Source organism: Cyanistes caeruleus, chromosome 2, assembly GCF_971803275.1.
Source record: "Cyanistes caeruleus chromosome 2, bCyaCae1.hap1.1, whole genome shotgun sequence".
Classification (NCBI taxonomy): domain Eukaryota; kingdom Metazoa; phylum Chordata; class Aves; order Passeriformes; family Paridae; genus Cyanistes; species Cyanistes caeruleus.
In genome coordinates, this window is record NC_141702.1 from 27469875 (window position 1) to 27490659 (window position 20785).

At 35.3% G+C, this 20785-nt stretch overlaps 1 long non-coding RNA gene across 1 annotated transcript in view; it reads right to left on the reverse strand.

The window, feature by feature from the left end:
* LOC111926085 (uncharacterized) overlaps positions 1–14898 on the reverse strand; it is a 32989-nt gene extending 18091 nt beyond the window's left edge. The window contains exon 1 of the long non-coding RNA XR_002862666.2: positions 14658–14898. This is a non-coding gene — a long non-coding RNA (uncharacterized LOC111926085). The remainder of the gene's footprint in view (positions 1–14657) is intronic.
* Between the last annotated feature and the right edge of the window lie 5887 nt (positions 14899–20785).

Sequence of the window (20785 nt, forward strand, 5' to 3'; positions counted from 1 at the left end):
AAATTCATGAAAGTTAAAATTCTGACTCTCTCCCTCTCGGCCCTTCTAAAAATATGCAAATTGCTGTGGGTACATTTTTCAGACATGAAAGCAACACAGATTTCAACAAATTGCTATATAGTACAAAGACTCATACAGACACATACTTTTAAACCATTGTAAAAAAAAAGAGCTTGCTTATTCTTTCAGTGAAAGCAAACAATAAACCTCTAATTTTTCCTATTTGCAGAGGCATGTCATAATTACTGTGGAGTAGCTGAAACACTGTAAATTGGCACCCTTAGTGAGTATGAGTTACAAATTTACTGTGCCCTGAAACTAAGACTGGGCAGGTGGCTGCAAAAATGTCAGCAGAGTAAAGTGTTTTATAAATTTTGTCTAAATCAGTATACTTCAAAGCTGGGTACTATTATTACTGTAAGATTATATGTTACTAAAACTAAAACACCCTGACCCTTGAATGAGAAATCAAAGGAAATTGCAAAGTGATACACTGCAAGATATGGTGTTAACTAAAGTAACAATAAAACTGACAGAGCTGCTAATCTGGTGTCCTCAGTAATGAACAGTTTCTCTACCAGCTAACAAAACCATGGGGAATACTGAAGAATTTGGAGAGGGTTCCAACTGCATTTTAAAATGTAAAGAAAATGAGAAAGTATTTATTTAGAGACCATAAGCTGTCTGAAAAGAACTGTACTGCTACAGTTGTTCTTGAGTTAAAATTAGGCATGTAGCTGGAAATTTTGCTATAATATAGATCAGACTGACTTTCAGAGACATGGGACAGAAAGGCAACACCCTTGTGAAGAGCCCAGGACTATATAATGAGCTTATGAGTTTATCTTGTTCATGATTAATGTCACCTAAACAACTTCTGAGAGTTTTGCATCTAAGAAGACTGTCCTTGAAATGGTCTCATTTTTTTAGAGTAACAAAATAAACAGACTGGATTTTTCTCAGTTTTATGCATATTTTATTTAGATTTTTATTTATAAATTAGTGATCTACCCTTGTCTACTGAAATAAATTAGTATGTTTTTTCATGAAAGTCATCTGACAACTGTCATCCTGCAATAAGCAATCTTGTTATGGACCACATATCTGAGCAAAGTAGCACTTGGTATTTTCATGATGGGTTATCAAATTTGGTGCCTTAAAGCATCCCAATTATCTCCTTTTTAAAATGCTGAGAGGGCAAAAGTCTAGATCTATGGTAAGGTCATACACCTCTTCTTTATTTATTACAGTATTAGAAACTGTTCTCTTACAAAATCTAAAGACAACCTCCTACTGAATAATTTTGTCTTCTTATTTGCTGAATACAATTCTGATATATACTGCCAAGGATTATTCATCACAAAACCAATTTTCAAACTACACTTGGGATGGAACATTCACATTTGTTACTAGAAATATTTTCATATACCTTTAAAAGAAAAAATAGTGAAACTTTGATTTATCAATTTACTTATGTTTTCATTTCAAGAATTAAAATTATCTGCAAACTGAGGGACATAACTACAGTCCTCACCACGAGATCAGAATTCCTCCTTTCCAAAAATTTCAGGAACTATGTTTCTACATCTAATATTTAATGTTGACTCTTAGTCTATAAACTTTTGGTATAAACACATGGTGTATAAACCTTGGTGTACTCTGAAATGTCTTGTATTTTTAAACGTTGTGACTTTACTGGCAGAGGGGTCAAAATTGGAATTAACTAGATGCCACTAGAATTGAAATTCCCTTTCAAATTCAGTTGAGCTATCCCAAGTTACCTTTCAAATTTAACTAAGAATCTCCTTCCCTTATAATTTCTGCCAGAATAAATTGTACACAAAACTGAGAAGTATGTATGGTGCAGAATTGCCTATAGTTATGATATTGATTTGCATAAATAAAAGAAGTGAGTGTTCCTGTATGGTGGATCAAGCTTGTGGATGCATGAGCCAAATTTTGCTCATGATGATACATATTTAAAATCTCACAGGCTCAGGGCTTGAAATGATCTATGGGAAGGCAATGCCAAGAATGCAGAGCATTCAATTAACTTATGTTAGTCAGTGTTTTGAGAAAACAAAACATACATTTTTTAATAAATGTAATACCTTTAATTGTCTTATGTTCAGAAAGAAAAGTAACACCTATAGCAGAGATAATATTTGAAAAGTTTTACAGGGACAGTATTTAGAAAGACTGAAGATTAAGTTACATATTCAGTTTAGATACATAGAACAGACTAAGATAGGCATTTCCTGTATAAGAAGAAATGTTGGACTGTCAGGCTATAGACTTCAAATTTTGAAAGACTTAGGTAAGCAGGTAAGATAGAATTGTTCTCCACTAATTTTAGGAATCACTACCTTATTGTAAGTCTGTAGCAGTAGGTGAGGTTTAGTTACTTGGACAACAGAAAGTCATTGCACCAACCGATTTTATATAGGAACATTAAAACCTATCACACAAATACGATCGAACTTATGCAGATTCACATTTATTCCACAGGTTTCCTCCAGCTGTAGAGAATGTTACATGAAAACAAAGCAAAAAAAAAAAGTACTAAAGGCTAAACAAGACCTCCTAGTAAGACTTGGATTTTACTTGCATCCCACTGATGCAGTACTGATTTTATTTTTAATTTTTTTTTCAGATTTTCCTAATTTTAAAGAATCATCTTGCAGAACTGGAATTACTACCTCATAGTTATGTCGTGGGTTTTTATCTTCTCCTTAAAGCTCTAAAAAAAAAGGTTTTGTGATTTGGTATTTGTTAAGCAGTTGCCTGTTGAAAACTAATTGTTCCAGGACATGTGAACTAGTACTGCTTCCAGGAGATTTGAACTGCACCTATGATAATTTTTTTATGAAAGGTACTGTGTTATTTCCTTCTACCTCATTGGATTATATTTTAAATGTCTTAAAAAGTTTTACACCAAGTACACCAGTAGTTTCAGAGTTAAGCATTAAAAGTCCATAGATATGCAAGCTTTCTGTGTTATCAGTATGGATGAAGGTGAGTTTATCAGCATCCAAGCCTTTCATCTGTCTGCACAAGGTAAGCATTGTCAAGGGAAATCGAGAGTGATATGCCACTCATGTATTATGGAATAGCTGACAGGCACCATTTAACAACTTGCAGATGAGATCAAGCTTGCCATTTGTTACAGAAAGTGGAGGTACACCAGAACACCAAGAGGCACACAGCTGATGCTATACTCTGTTGTGGGATGATTTTTTCCAAAAAGCAAATAACAAAAGAGTTGTTACTGATTTTCAGAATTATTTTTCCTTAGCTTAAGTGAGAAGTTTTTATCTGTGTTCCTGTATTACATACTAAGAAGAAATGCCTCTATTCCAGTTGTGGACTTCAAGGTACTTAATTGTACAGATTTTTTTACTGGCATTTAAGAGGGGTGGAAGTGCAACCTATCCACACATCAGTTTTAGTTTAGGGTATTTTAATATGCATTGTTTGAAATAGCATTCGTAAACAGTATAAATCACTCAGAGAATCCAAGACATGAAAGCATTTTTAGTTTCATTCCCTCAAAGATACCAGGGATAAAGTATATTTCCTCTGGCTGGCTCCTTGAAGGTTGTGGCAGGATTTGTCACACCAGATGAAGACATTTACACCTTAAACATGTAGCTTCCATTTATAATCAATTGTCTCATTTAGAGTAAAATTCAATATTAATATGTCTTAAAAATATTTAAAGAAATTTTTGGTCATCACTTTAATTGTTCAATTTTGACTGAAATGGGACAAGATGTTCTGCAATTACATGGCTGTGCCATAAAAAATGATATAGAAACACAGACATGCTAGCAAAGAGAGCAACAGATTCATCTGTTCAGGAATCAGGATTCAAGAAAAAAAAAAATAGATGTTCTTAGTAAATATTATTTTACAATTTCATTATATTCTGGCATATTTTATACATATATTTTAACTATATATTTTTTTTGCAAGATTCAATAAATCTGTATTTTTTTTTTATTTCTTGTTTTTTGGGTTTTTTTCCCCTCTTTGATTAGAGCTATTATTAAATATCAGATCTGTACACAGAACTTAGATGGAAATTAAGTCTTTCATATAATACAAACTATGCTCAGAGAAGGAGAAGTTCTTCACTTTATTTTTCTAATATCTTCCAAAACTTTATGTTGGAGTAATTTCAATGCTGATTCCCCAATTTACTTGGACCTTCCATAAGTGGACTCTTAGTGATTAATTTTGCCACCATTAAATATGAATTAACCAAGAAGAGGTAAAGTGTATATATTATTTGTGTTAATGTGTTATCAATTCTGTTGCATTTTGTTTTATTGTATCAGTAACCTCAGGAACATAGATACACTGCATCTTAAATGTCTTGCTTAGAGCTTTCTTCCTCTTATTCGTCTGTTCTAAGTGTTTTCTTGCTGTAACAATGCATTAAAGCTTCCTGCCAACTGCAGAGTTCTATTTCCACCTCACATGTTAAACCTTTCACCTGTATAGGTGTTCTGCTAGTTTTACTGAGCATTATCCTTGGATGAATTCCTACTAGAAATAAAGCATTTGTTAACAGTAATAGGTCTAGTTGCTGAATTTCTCAATGCAGTACCGCCTTAGCACAGAAAAGCGAAGTAGTACCAGGGAATGATCCTGGGAAGATAAGCTGTGTCATGTTTGTTGATAAATTAGTAATGTTTGGAATAGTTTTGTCCAGTGCTGGTCACTAATCAACACATTTACGATTTTTGCTTGGCTTTAGTGTGGTATTATTTTGAAGAAGTGGTTTTGATGCATCTTCTCCACTTTAAATGAGAGCAGAGTTTAGTAGCATGATTTGTGCTGTGCTGGTTTTCTGCAGAGTTAGTTGGTATTAGTGTAAGGACATGATTGAACTCGTTTGATTAAGTAGCACAAACATACACACTGCATCTATGCAAGGAGGAAGTTAAAGCCATCTATTTTATTTGACCTTCTCCCTGTGTCCATACTAGTGGATCATATTTTTCATCAAGTATTTTAGGAAGCAGTCTGAGTTCAGGCTGCTTATTAATTATTGAAAGATATGCTGTCACTCCTAAAAAAGGCTTTTTGGAACAAGGCATGACTGTGCTTGACAAGGTGCATGCAACTGGTTTTGAATCAATAGGATGTTGAAGAAAGGTAAGTAATCATTTCATTTCACTTCTATTGGTGGAATTCTTTTGACAACTCGAAATTTACAATACCAAGATATGCATCTAGATCTTTCTCCCAAGAGGGGGCTGCAAATTACATTGGTATGTGGGTAGGTTCACCACAAAATCTTGAGGAAATAACTTCCAATAGCAAATTCAGAAACACTGCACTGAAGAACTGTCTTTGACAACCAACTAAAATACAATGGAATTACGTGTAGGTAGATTTAAAATACCTTCCCTCTGCAAGAGTTCTCTAGTAGCTCCTTCTTTTCAATACATAACTGTTGAAAATGTAGGGCCTGGTCCTTTTTGTATTTTTTCATTTATTTTTCACACTATTTTTTATCCATCAGGTCACTCATTTTGATTCTTTTTCTCAATGTGGATGTTTTGATGCTATTTTTTTGACATAGCACACTGTGTTTGAAGCAAGGTTTCTATGAAAATCAACTGTGTCAATATATATGTAAGCTCTTAGTATAATTCATTACTCTCACATAGAGATGCATTTCTATTGAATTAGAAAGTTTGTTCGAAAGGACATTTGTTATATTTCCTTCTGCTCTCAACTGTGCTTTCAAATTTCTACACAATAATTCTCTACTGAACTTTCCTATTATATCATGTTTTCAGTGCTCAAATATTACCATCGATATGCATGTTTATTTTATTCAAAGCATAGTCTTACATAGGAAAACATAAGTTTTTGTCATCCCAGACAAAGTTATGAAAACAAACCATAATGAATTTCTCTTCACTTTTTGTGGAAGAAGATTTTTTTCCTGCTAGAAAATATTTATTCTTGTAACATCCAAGGCTTTAATCTTCATGACAAAACTAACGCAAATTTTTAATTTTCTAGACTGGAAGAAAAAAATGAAATCTTCAAAGGCAGAAGATTGGGGGTTTGGTTTTGTTTTGTTTGGTTTTTGATATACATATTTTCTGAGAGTGGCTCATCAGAAGCCCTAAAAAAACTTATTTTTCCTTTCTTGTAGGTTCTCATCTAAGTAAATAAACATAATAAAACAAATAATAATGCTTTTCCATAATAATGAATCCCTAAACTCCATCTGAGTCATACACAGAACTGAGGAAAATGATATAAATATAAAAATGATATAAATATATATATATATAATATATATAAACTCCTATGGAAACAATTTGATGTGATGAGAGAATACATGTATGAATGTTGCTAATATTTATCTACTCTTTTCAAGTAGTTTGTTAAGAAAATATACACATCCCAACACAGATCAGGGTTTTTTTTTTTTATTATTATAGATACAGAAAGTGAATTTACAGGCAGACCACTATAGGACAAAAAGTCTTCATGTATTTGTGGTCAGCAAAGGGTGATTGCAGATAGCAGCTACTCATAAGTTGAAAGCGAGGTAATTTGCCCTAACTGTGCTGAATTACTCTGAAAAAGGACCTGGGCAATGTTGCCAGCTGGGTAGAAAAAGCAGTCCTGTGTAAACACTTGTGTAGAACTGAAAGTTGTATAAAGTATGTAAGGTTGTTTTTATCGTTAAAGTGGATTGCTTAATAGAGATCAGAGAATATGAATAAATTTGTAGACTATATTGATTTCTAGTTATAATTTTTCATGTGGTTTTGCTATGGTGAATATTGTTTATGTCCCTCCCTGGCATTATGGAAGAACAGTTTGTGTTTTCTTTGATAATGTAGAAAATTACTTTTATGTTGTTCTTTATACTGTTAACTTAAAGGGCTTCATATTTCTTTATAAATCTCTGTTAGCTGAATTTTTTCCATCTGTAGTCAAAATCCACAAGCATAGCTGGAAAAAGCTGAAGTGCTCTTTCTGAGTACTGTGGAATTTGTAGTGCTGCCTGGTACCAAAGGAAGTTTACACCTTTTATACATAAAAATGTTGAGAATATTAACCCACATTATACGTTAGTCTAATTGAACTCATATGTTGCCATTTGTTTGTATAATGTTAATTATGTTCCAGAGCAACATCGCTGAGATTGATCTGATCTACTCACTGAGGAAAGTCAGTGATTGTCACATAGATCCAAAGTACTGCATGTCAAAAATGAATAATGTTCTGTTTTATCTGAAATTTATGAAATTTGATATATATTATAACCATTAATTTGATGATAACTGTCATGGATTTCAGCAAGAGTAGAATCAGCAGCCATCACTGAAGCCTAGCAACATATCTAGCTGGAGGCCTGTCACTGATGTCCCCCGAGGTTCAATACTGAGCCTTGAATTATTTAAGTTATTCATCAGTGATTTGGATGAAGGGACAGATGCCTCCTCAGCAAGTTTGTTGATGACACAATGCTGGGAGAAGTCGGTGATGCTCCAGAGGGCTGTGCAACCCTTTAGAAGGACCAGGACAGGCTGGAGAGATGGGCAAAGAAGAACTGTCTGAAACTCAACAGAGTCAAATTTGGGTCCTGCAGCTGGGAAGGAACAATCCTAGGTGGTTGTATCCTTGATGGTGTTCTGGGGTGTGTTAGGAAAAGCATTGTCAGCAGGGTGAGGGAGGAGATCTTGCCTCTGTATTCAGCCCTGGTGAGGCCATATTTGCAGTGCTGTGTCCAGTTCTGGGCTTCTCAGTACCAGAGGGATGTGGAGATCCTGGAGCAGATCCAGGGGAGGACAACAAAGATGACTAAGGGATTGGAACATCTAGTTTACAAGGAAAAACTGAGGGAGCAAGGTCTGTTCAGCCTTGAGGAGAGATTGCTGAGAGGGGACTTCATCAATGTCTATTACATATCTGAGGGGAAGGTGTCAAGAGGACAGACAAAGGTTCTTTTTGGCTGTGCCAATCAATAAATTGTAGGAAGGCTATTGCAAAATGCACTGTGGACTCTGTCACCTGCTCCCACCCTCCATCCCCTCCCGTTTGTCTGAGATGCAGCTACGAGACATGGTGCTGAAGAAAAGTGCTGAAACACAACATCAACATGGTGCTGAAGGATGGAGCCAGTGTGGGAAGAGCCAAGGGGGGAGCCCTAATCCAGTTGAGCCAAAAGGAGCACAGTGAAGAGGTAGCAAAACGACAGCACCACACTGGACTGACCCCCAGCACTCTGGAGAAGCCCAAAGCATTGCTGGTGGCACCAGCACAGAACTGAGGCGAGCAGAGCAGCGTCACAGCATGTCTCAGATGACCTTGCTTTTGGGAATGTGCCCATTATTGTTTTTCTCTGCTTTAGGAGCAGGAAACACTAGCCACAGGAGTCCCTCCCCAGTATCTTGTCTTTGTGCCGGTGGATGCTCAGAGCTAAGTCAAGGTGTTGAACACCTTTTTGTGTGTAAAGCACCTTCTTTCTTTTTGTATACTTTTGTTATTAATATTCCTGTTGTTACTGTGCATATCTCATTCCACTGCTTTTTGCTTTCAGTAAATTGTTATCTTGACCCATAATCTCTGCCTTTGTCCCTCTCCTACCAGAAAGGGTGGGAGAAGGGGGGTGGCTTTTTTGGAGTATAATTTCCATCTGGTGTTAAACCACCTGTATGACCTGTAAATGTTTGTCCACAAACAGGTTAAATTGGAGGCTGGGAAGTTAGTGTGAAGGCAAGTGGTGCTGTTCCAAGCAAGTGTTTTAAATGCTCTTCCCTCATGTGGATTTCAGAAGAGATGGCTAGGGAAGTCAAACAGAGATTTCAGGTCTTGTGGCCTGACAAATAATTGAAAAAAAAAAAAAAAAAAAAAAAAACCAAGGAAAAAAGAAACCCTGTTTTCAAAGCTGGTGTTCCACTGTTTCCATGGTAACTAGAGCATTCATTGACATCAAGGTTTCTATTTTGTTATCTTTTAAAATTAATTTTATTGTTAGTATATTTCCTATGTTTTGACTTAAAAGTGATAAGGTGTAACATTTACTAAATTATATGTTGGGTGTCTCAAGGGACCACCTGGTAAAGAGCATTTATTTAATTACACAGAAGTAGTATAATCACGTAACAAAGAGCAGGGAGAAAAAAAGGTAAGATTTCTTAAAAAAAACACAACTCTGGAATAATTACAATATAGTTTGACCACTCATACTGGGATTTCTATGTTTGCAGTGTCTCAGGGTTGAAGCACTCGATCAAAAGGCCAAACACATTATGACGCTATTGCTGGTAACTGGGTCATGGGAAAAAAATAAAGCTCCCAATCTTCATATGTGCAAAGAATCTGTCATTGTTACCTTCTGTTGTCAGTACAAACACAAAACTGTCACTGCCTATGAATGCAGCACATTTTTTTAATCTGTTTCTTGGTGTGTTTTAAGATATCTAACATTTAACCTTGAAAGCTTTGGTTACCCGAGAAGTGCCTTTTTTATACTCTTTTTTACCAACTGCTGGAATTTGAGAATAATGCTGATGAACTTTTTCTTTAATATTCCTGCTTTTTTAGAAGATACATTCACATTGATCACATAAGGGGAATTGTGTGACAGAAGGCTGATACGACTTTTAGGACTAATTCAGAGATGATGGCAGTAAATCTCCATAGAGACAGTGGCTTCTTTTGTTCCAAAATTACTTCACCAGTTCCTATAAAGCTTAACTCCCATCTTTGATATTTCCTGGTCTTCCTTTGTCTATAGAATACCTTTTATGAGTGTGTTACTCGGCTGTGTTCCGTCTCATTCTGCAGGGATGCAAAATGTTAATAGGTGTTCTGATATCCTGTGACATTGAGCATTACAGTTAGATATTGCAATGCTGAATTTTAATTAATTTCTGAATCTAGATTAGAGTATTTTTATATAATCACTACTGGCTTATTTAGTGATAAAAAAAGATTCAGAAACATGCAGAAAATATTTAATAGAAATATAAAATTTCTCTCGATAAACAGTGGATTCAGTGATAACCAAGCTTTCAGCATATTATTATTTTTTTTTTTTATTCTTTTTTTTTAAATTTTTTTTTTGGTATTAGGTTTTTCCCATGACACTTAAAATACACTTTAATTTTCTCCCATTATGCCTTTAAAGATAACTACTTTCCAAAGAGGCCAGATATGGGTGTGTTCTACATGTGCAGCCAATCAATTCAGTCATGTTTTTCTTCTACACAGAATATGTTATGATAGCTGCTGGTTTTTTATGTGTAATGCACCAGTGTTCATCTGTTTTCACTCATGCTTTCTTCTTGTGAAGCAGTATTTTTAAAATGGCTATGCCAGTGTTTACACTAAAAATCTGAAACCTGAATATACATAAACTCATAATGACCATGTCAGGGTATAAATCACTATTATTACTATAATCATCATCATCATTACTGACATTATTATCAACACTACTATTGCTATTATTTTCTTTTCAGGCCAAACATTGCTATCAGATCATGTGTGTGATGATGTGATTTCTGAGGAGTCCTTCAACTTAGAAACATGCAGCTTGCTTGAAAGTCGGGTTGACAGCTTTTTATGTTAGTCTTTATGTAAACTCCTGCTTCAGGAAACTTGCTGCAGTCATGGAATGCTCTCTCTCCCTCTGCAGGTGCATATGCATTCAGTGATGTATATAACAACATATGTATGGATATATTTATCATAGGTAGATATAAGAAAAGGTAGATAAAAGCCTTTTTCTTGTTGAATATATGAAACCAATCTTGTTTCTGTAGTTGAGACATGACACCCATCTAACAGTCAATGACAAAGGTAAATTATTAAAAAATATTGGTTGAGAATAAGGAAACTTAAAATTTCTAAAAATTTGATATTGTGTAGAAACAGGGACCTTATAATTTTACATGTGTTTATTTTCCAATTTCTCTGTCCAACTCTTGTGGAGAATTTATCATTAATGTAACAAAGAGAGAGATTGTCATCTTTTTCTGTATCTGTTGCTGGCTTCTTTTAGAACTAATCATTGTATCAGGCTGCACAATGTTTCATAGTTTGAAAGTCTTATGGTCTTTATGAATTTCAATCAGTACATGACTTCAAACTTTTCCTTTGAGGGAAATAGATAATAATAAAATTGAGTGACTTTCTTGATGCAGTTTAATCATGCATTATCTGTTATCTTCTGAAGTTTAAAAGAATCAGTCACGTTTAAACTTTTTACTGGTTTTATTCCTTTAACATCAGGTGTTTCTAAAAATATATTCACTTATTTTGCTATTTGAGACTTCTAAAATCTGTTTTTAAGTTTCAGCATTAACTGCAGAGCGAGGAGGATTGTTAATGTTCTGATAGCAACATAATTCATAGAAGGTAGCACTTTTTGATACGTAATTATCACTTCTTAAATATACTGCTTAAAGAAAAAAACATATAACTGCAAAGAATGAGGAGAAAGAGTAAAAGAAGGGGAAATATAGGAGGTGAACATCATAAGGACATGGTAAATGATGGAAAGAGAATGGGGAAGCTAAAATAAGCACATGAGTGAGTATTCAGGTGTTCTGTTTTAAGGAAATAAATGAGAGTAATAAATGAAACAAATTAGGTAACATCACTGGGTTCTTAAATTAAAAAGAAAAAAAAATGTGATAGAAGGCCAAAGTGGCTTCAATTAGAAAAGATGTAAAGATGGTTTTACTTATTGTTGCAGAAAATGCTATTCCCTACTGTGACACAGTGGGTCAGCTGACAAGTGAATGGTTAAGATATACTGCATGTAGTCTGCTTTTGTGACTTCATTCCAAGAGATCATACAGAATCGAGTAGGTTTTTGTAGGAATTCTTTGTCAACTGGGTACTGTTGTTGTTCAGCAATGATGGGGCAGAATTAAAAGTTCAGTTGCTTTTGTGGTCTATTGAGGAAGATTCCCTCCATCTAATGTTTTCTCTGGACTTGCTATTCATGTCTGAAATAAAGTGAGCTCAGAAAATTTTTATGTAGAGAAGTTATTTTTCAGTGTGCCTTTTTAAAGCATTAATGAACTCATTATTTTCTTTTCTGTTTCTTACTTTCATTCTTTTTCCTTCTTTCTTTGAAAATTTTTATTACTTTCCATTTTGTAATGCCTGTTCCTTGTCAGAAATCTGCAGTAGGTAACACCTAAATGTTGGGCATTGAAAATGCTCTAAATTTGTCTTTGTTCTAATTAGATAGTGCTTTTTAAAAAAAAGAAAATGAACCTCAGGGTTTTTTCGTTACTTTTCCTCCTTTTCTTAAATTTCAAGAAGACAAAGCAGTAAGTCTGCCAACATGTTGTTTAGGAAGTCCTTTCATGCTTGTCTTGTACAGTGTTGTACGGTGCTGGCATCACTTGACATCTATAACAAGCTGTGATTTTTGCTGACCTATGTTTTGTCACAAAGCTGAAATGAACTGCATTTTATTGTGCATGTACAATATTGTACATGTGTTTTACTGTGAGGTAAAATAATTTACTCCATCTTTCTATCTTTGTTTAACTGCAGGAATATAGAAATGAAACTCAACAGGTTTATTTTCATCTCCTTCCAATAAGATTATATTAAAATAATATGTGTTTGTGTCTGTGCTTTCCTAATTAGCACATGACTTCAGCACAAAATATTTTGGATTTATGTAAATACGTATATTCACATAAAATTATTATATAAAATAATTACATATACAATATGTCTATTTGATTTGGTCAAAATAATGTCCAGTGTCAGCTGTTTTCAGTTGATTATATCTTCATCTGGTTTGGAGCTATCAAATTTCTTCTTGATGTCAAAACTACTCAGATTTATCATTTACTAATTATTACATGATCTTAAAAAAAAATCCAAGGTAGAGGCCCTTGTTTGTTTTTAAGAGAAGGATGCAATTTTGGCTCATATGGACATGTTTTGTTTGGAAGCAAATGAATTCTAGTCTGTGTAACAATAATGTGGTAACTGCACAGCTGAGAGCAAAACAGATTGCTCTATCTCTGACCCATTTGAATATGCAACATTCTGGTGTATCATTTTTGTCAAATCCCATTGAAGTCAATGATGCAAGTCTCTTTTTCAAGTCAAGGGAATTTTTCATCATATAAATAATAGGCAATAGAACAACTGCCCAGGCTGCTCCCTGAGCAACATATGATCCTGCAATGAACAAGAGTAAAAATTATATTATTTTTGCACAGCAAGTACTATACCTAATCACACAATTTAACATTATGTAGAGACTTTCATTACAGGAATATTATCAGAATATTGCTGAAACTCTCTCACTGGCCCTCTTTTTGAAAAATGCTTGAGGATAGTTGACCTGAGATGGATATCAAATGGATAAATTTTGATGATTCTGAATCATAAACATATGGAAAATAGATACAGAACTAAAATTAGTTTTATCATGGAAAATATCAAGTAAGCTTTTTAACAGAAAAGCCTTTTGCCCTAAGACTGTGATGGATGTAACTATCTTGCCATGAAGATCATAGTTATCTGAATAACTGGTGTTTATCCTTTACTTTCCAGCCTAGTACAATTCTATTTATAGTTATTTTCAGTGATTTTATTTTTATCTTAAAAGCATTAACTTCTCTTTTCTTCCATTTGGTCTATCCAGGCTACCAACTGTGCAGAACATATTGTTCATGTCACCTGCAAATTATATCACTAAAACTCACGGTATCATCATTTGATTTTACAACCCTTCACTGAAGTTTAATTGCTTTATTTGACTATACAAAGCCTTAGCTGAAATTCAAAGCTTCAAAAGTCTTGTATTTTTTCCAAGAATGCTTATTTCCTAGGTATCAGTTAAGACATAATATTTTGCCTTCAGAGTGATGACTCTAACTGCCTGGATTGCACAAATTGTATGATCAAAGCAGGTATATTTGGATCCATAGTACATTTCTTATGGCAAGAAGTGAAAAATAAATGAATAAAAAAAATTCACCTGTGGTGTCTGGACCAGAAAAAAAATCTTTAGGAAGAAAGATCAATAGTACATCAAACTAATCTGGTACCACTTTTTTTCATGACCTTTTGGTGAACCACTGGGTATATAGTTTTTAAGTGATTGACTTTGAGGGAGAAAGGGAAACTTAGAGAAAGTGTCTCTTTCCTCATTTTCTGTACTTTCTGTGAATTAGACTTGCCTACCTAGTGTTTTATGTTGTACAAAATCTTTGTATTTAGATTATTATGAAATTACAAAATAGTGATCATTTAATTTCAACTTTCAAATTTCAATGTGCTATCCTTCATATAGATTTTGAATCCAGAAATATATATAGTCTCCTTTTCTTCTTTAACCTCTTGATATTATTCAGGTACATTTAAGAAAGGTTAGCAATTGCCCTTTTTCCCCCATCTCTATTTTTCCCTTCTAAGGAGAAGGGGGCAAAAGCCTTGTGTTTCCTTGATTTCTATTTTAATTTTTTCACCTGATACCTAATCTGTTGTCATGGAGTTACTTTACCTTTAAGGGAGTTGGAGTTGCTGGGAAGTGCTTGGAGTCTTTTCTCCTGACCAATTATCGGTCATTGCTGAGAATTGACAGCAGTTTAGGCCATTGAAAAGTAAGATCAACTTGTGAACCCTACCTTAAAGTGTAAAAGCAGAGCTCTCTGGGCTCTTTTTGTTTCCTGGCTGTGGAGGGTGGCGGAGCTCCAGGCCTCCCGTCCCTGCCCAGGCCATGCGGCCGGGCGGGGATGGGGCCGGGCCTGCCCCGTCTCCCGGCCGGGAGATGGGGGGGCCTGGGGAAGGTTTTCCCCGGGCCTGGCCGAGCCAATCTCTGGCTTGGCTGCAGGTTTTGCTGTAACTACATTCACTAGAAACTGCCCAGTGAAGAAAGAGAGAGGCCCTGGACTTGCAGCGGGTTGGAGCAGAGACTACACGCTCCAGAGCAGCCATGAGGAACTTTCCATCACAGACGGCTCCAGCTCCTGTTCAGCAGAGATCCCCAAACCATCTACAAAAGCCTGGGCAAGATTTTAACTCTTTCATTACTCAGATGAGACTTGCAGATTAATCTTTTTATCCAGAGAGAGAAAAAGAGAGTGATCAACATGAAAAGAGACTTTATAAACTACCACTGACAGGAAAGAAAAGAAGCTTCAGGAAAGGTAGAGAATTAAGAAGATGCTTTAATTAAGCTGAAATATCTTTCTGTTACAACTATGGAGATGGACAATGAAGTCCTGAAAAGAACTCCTTTAATTCATGATACAGTATCTAGAGAGGAATAAAGTGTTCAAAGTGTAAATTTGAGTAAAAAGTAGAGTAATTATGGTATAGTGAAGTGCTGGGAGATTTGAAGCCTTGAGAGGCAATGAGAAAACTGTTTTCTAGTGAAGCTCACAGAAACAGATGAAGAAGACTTTTTTGCCTTTGAATAACTTATCCTTAAAAATGCTCTCTCTAGACTCATGGCCCATACACACTTCAGAGTGATGTGAAAATGGGAGGAGTGAACTCTAATAACAGCAGCTCTGGGCAGCTAACATTAGGGCAATGGAAAACTATAACAAAAGTAGTTTTCTTGCGAGAAACTCCATAAATTAACAAGAAGAAACTTCTGTTTCTCTACAAAGACTGGTGAAAAGACTGTAGCAAGAATTGGGACTGTTTTAACCATCAAAGTTCCAAAGTTTTTGTCTGTTATCATGTGAACAAGGGAATAGTGAGTGGATAGGGGATGGAAAGGTTTTTCTGGAAGTTTATTCTGGTGTTCTTATTATTGTGGTTTGTCAATAAACTTTCTTTTTTTTCCCTTTTAAGTTGTATGCCTGTTTTGCTCTTGTTCTAATCCATATCTCACAGCAAGAAATAAGTAATTTTCTTAGTTATTGGTTTAAAACCACGACATTTTTATACTAACTTGTACTTCTGTATTAAATTGGATCTGCTTAAATGCTCAGTTGAAGAAATTCCTTTGCTTCTGCTCTCTGCAGTATGGGAAATAACTGGCCCTTCCAATCTCCCAAAAATTGGTGCTGAGTCTGTGGGCATGCTGCCAAAGGAACTCCATCTTTCCACTTTCCTAAGCTTTACCTTTGAAGCTGGTAAAGTTATGATTCCTTGGTAACCTGGATGATGTGTCAAATTTCCACTCTGCAAAAGCTAGAACAGGCAGCAGGCCATGCAGGGCAGATCCATAAAGGCACAGAAAATTAACGATAGTACTGTCCCTGAGTCAACATAAAGAATAAATGTCAGTTTTCTGTAATAAAAAAAAAAAGTCCTTACAGGTTTCTAGGCACATTGAATGAAATAATTGAAAGTTGATATCATATATTAGATTTGCAGTTGTCCCCCTTTGAAATCTCCTAGTCTGTTAGGTGTGGAAGTACTTGGACAGAAGTTGTGAGCTGAAGACTCATATTCCTTGGTTTAGATAACATGAGATAACGTCTCTTATTAGTAAGACCAAAACCGGCAATTTTTATTTGTAAAATGTTTATTTTATGTAGGAGGACATATTAACAGGTTAATTTTAAGCAGAAGCCAAGGCAGAAATAGTCTCCCTCAACTCCCTTTCCAAAATAAATCTCAGGCTATGACACAGCCTCATAAGAGTGGAAGTCCCAGCTATGTTAAAAACAGGTAATTCTTGTCTTATATTATATATTCTCTGCTAAGTTGACAGTTTCAATAAAGTATTAGAGCTCTTGAGAGACCAAGTGTTCAGTCTTGAGGTAATTTCACAAAATTATGTTTTAAAATACATATTTTTACGTTAGAACAACAAGAAAAACATTAAATGCATTTGAGGATCTGTTTTGTAAAAATATCCATTTTCAGGCTAGAAATATTGCCTTTTAAATTCAATTTCTTTTGGTCTGTTGCCTTTGGATTCTTGTTTTGTACTCACTTGAGAAATACTTGGGTATTGACAGTTTTCCTAAGAAATCATCCTGTTTACAATTCTTGTTGAAACTGTTATGTCTGTAAAATACATCAGCTTCAATAAAATTTCAATTTCCATCCCATCCTAAGTAGCTTAACAGCTTTAGTGACTATGTGGCAGCAGAAAAACCTGTTTCTTCAAAACTCCTTTCCTTGCCTCAAAGAACCTTTGTGCTACTCTTTAATGTAAGAAAATGCAGCAGCAAAAAAAAGAGCCTTGCTAAGGTTTCATATAAATCATTTTAGCCTCTAAAATTCTTGGAGCAAAATAAATTCTGGAACAGTTGAAGTTTCATTTGTTTATTTATTTGTTTGGTTTTTTTTCATAGTATTGTAGAACACTCCAGGTCGGAATGAACCTGAAAAGATGATCTAGTTCCATTTTCTGTGTGGACAGGAACCTAGATGAGGTTATATAGTACCATGTCCATTCACATCTTGAAAACTTCCAATGATGGGTTCAACACCATGTGATCAGAGAAGTTGTTCCAGTGAGTGATTGTTCCCACTGTAGAACAATTTATTTCTTCTACAGACATGAAACCTTTCCCAGTGCAACTTTTACCCATTGCCCCTTGCCCTTCCCATGTGGCTCCTTATGAACAGAGACTCTGACTGCTCAGTCAGGTTCAATTCAACCTTGAATTGCGGGGACCAAAACTAGCCACAACACCCCAGGTGCAGCCTGATTAGAGCTGAGGAGAGTGGGATGATCACATTTCTAGCTCTGCTAGTAAAAACCTTGCAGGTGCAGCCCAGGAACTGCTTTGTCTGTTTAGCTGCAGCACTCAAGAAATGTTCAACTTGTCTACCAGGACTCCTATTTCTCTTTCTGTTCTGCTTCACTGCCACACAGATCCCAGCCTGTAATTTGATCTTTGGTTATGTTGCTTCAGGTGCAGAGCTTTACTCTTGTCTTTTCTATACTTCATACAGTTCTTTCAGCCCATCTAGGTCTTTCTGTAAGATGTCTTTCCCTTCCAGCCATTGTCTAAGTGAGGTGTTCACCTCACCACTCAGCTTTAGGATATCAGCAGATGTGGTGAGGATCGTTTCAATTCTCAGCGTAGACCCTTTCTGACAGACTGCCAGTCTTGAGTAAAAAACATTAAACACCACCCTCTAAAGTGCAGCCTGTTACCCAATTTCCTACCTATAGAATCTGTAACTTGCTTGTTTCTTTGGTTTTCAACTAGTTTGCAGAGTATCTGAAATAAATTTCTTCTGTCTAAGAATGTGTCATAGAGAATCCCTGCCTGAGTGGTTAAAAGTATATGACTATTTCATTTACTGGTGAGAACGGAAGGCTTACACAAGCCTAGTACTTAAGCCATAACTGTTACTGAAAAGTTACTGCATTTAAATGCCTACAAATGAATGGGGGGGAAAAAAAAAGCACAAAAAAAGGACACTTAAAAATATTATTATAAAAAATTAGCAAAGCTAAATGTAGGATTTTATCTTTAATTATTAAACCTATTTTCACTATGTAAAAACTACTTATTTAACTTTGTGCAAATTATATTCAAAGTAAACAAATAATTTAGCATTAAATAGGTTCCAGAGCTTAAGCATAGAGCACGTGTAGCATGTAGTCTTTGCCTAAGAGCTGATGAGAGCATCTGTTAAGTATTATAACTAGTATTTATATGGGACAAAGGCATTCAAAAACCTGCAAAGCAAAACCTGAATGTTCAGGACTGTGCAAACAAGATTTTTGCAGTTATGGAAAAGCCCTTTCACCTATTGCTATTTGAAAATTATTTATAACACTACCAGTAATATAGTATTATTACTGGTTTTTTTCTATTTCTTCTTTCAAAGAAGAAATAGAAAAAAAATCTATAAATAGCATTTTGGCTTTCATTGAAAATAGCATAATAAGAAGAAAACCCTACACACTTTACAAAAAAAAATCAACCCACAAAAGAATATTAATTAATAAAATGTATTTTCTGTGTAATTTTGATTGTTTAGTGCATTTTAGTTCTCCTTTCCATGGAAGATTATTTAATTTTGATCAGGTTTGATGTGTCTTAACAAGCTTGTTTTCATGATTGTATTTAGAGGTTTTGAAATTCTCAAGCTTTTTCGTACTTATATATTGATAAATTGTATTTAAACCTTCAGCTTTTTTTCTGATTGCACCTCACTACAGTAAGATCAAAATTTTGCTCAGTCTGTTGCTGTTTGTACATATAAATTAATAGAATTATGATTTAACCCCAGCTGACAGCTAAGCCCCACATAGCTGTTTTCTCACTGCACGGCAGTGGGATGAGGGGAGAATAGGAAGGATAAAAGTGAGAAAACTCTTGTGGTGAGATAAAGACTGTTGAAAAGAAAGCAAAAGCAGCACACACAGTCAAAGCCAAGCAAGGAATTAATTCCCTGTTTCCCATGGGCATGCAGGTGTTCAGCCATCCCCATGGAAGCAGAGCTCTGTCACACATAACAGTGGCTTGGGAAAACAAATGCCATCATGTAATACACCCTCTGCTTTCTTATTCTTCTTCCTCCCACCTACATTCTGAGCATGATGCTCTATGGTATGGAATATCCCTTGGGTCAGTTGGGGTCTGCTGTCCCAGCTGTGTCACCTCCCAACTCCTTGTGCACCCCAGCCCCCTTACAGGAGGTGGTGCCATGAAAAAGGCATCAGTGGAGTAAGGTGAAGAGTAGAAAATACCTTGACACTGTGTAAGGGTTGCTCCGCAATAACTGAAGCATCCCTCCGTCGTCAACAATGAACAAATCCATAAAATAGTTCCATGTTACCTACTGTGAAGAAAAATACCTCTATCCCAGCCAAAACCAAAATGGATTATTAGATTAGAGTAAAAAACTATTGGTTCTTTAGGATTCACTGAGTCAAAAGATTTGTGTGAAGACACAATTACATATAGGAACACATGTGGATTATTGTTTATATTAAAGTGTGCTTAATGGAAATGAAAATAAGAGCAAAAACAAACAAAAGAAACTCTTTTGTTATTAATTACAAGTATAGCATTTGAGTTAAACTCTTTTGGCACCTTTTTTCTTTTTTTAAATTCCTTCCAGGAAAAGTTAAAAAAGCACTTAATAATTCTTGCCAAGTAAGCCAAAAATAACAAGAGCCTTTCCAAATTTATTTGGATACCCTCTGTTTCCATTTTTCAGTCTAAGTAATCTCTTTCCTACTAATCTCTAGGAGAACTTCAGCAGAGCATCAAAACAAAGATACCCAAATATTTCCTACCAGGTCTTGTCTGTCTTCAAAGGCAGTAAATCATTGATGCCCAGGGAGACATGAAGAAAGAAAACTCTCTCCAATTGTTCACTGTGGAAAACAGACTGGCCCACTGCTGGTAGCTAGCTGAAGCATTTGATTTAATTAAAATCATTATCATTCTCTTAATGTAAAGCTGCAAATATTATGAGCATGTTGAAGCAAGTGACACACTTTGTGCTCTCTCCAACATGGACAGTAGTGAAAACATTGTCTCAATCCAGGAGTCACCACAGCCAAACCACCTTCACAAACATGCTGCAGATCTTTTCCCAGAAATTGAATCAAAATGTATTCAAAAAATCTCCAAATAATGATCAATTCATGATAATCTATTTTCTTGATACTATTTCAAAACTGGAGGAAAAAGTTTCTCAGGGGATTTCCAATTCTATATCTTAGTGCATGACAAGTAATACCAGCATGATGACACCTCTCATCACTTAAATAATTTTCCCTTATTAATAGATTACAGACATGGAAAGCTGTTGCTATGCTTGTATTTTTAGCTATGGTTTTGCACCTAAACTTGCAAGCTGCTTTTTTGTATTG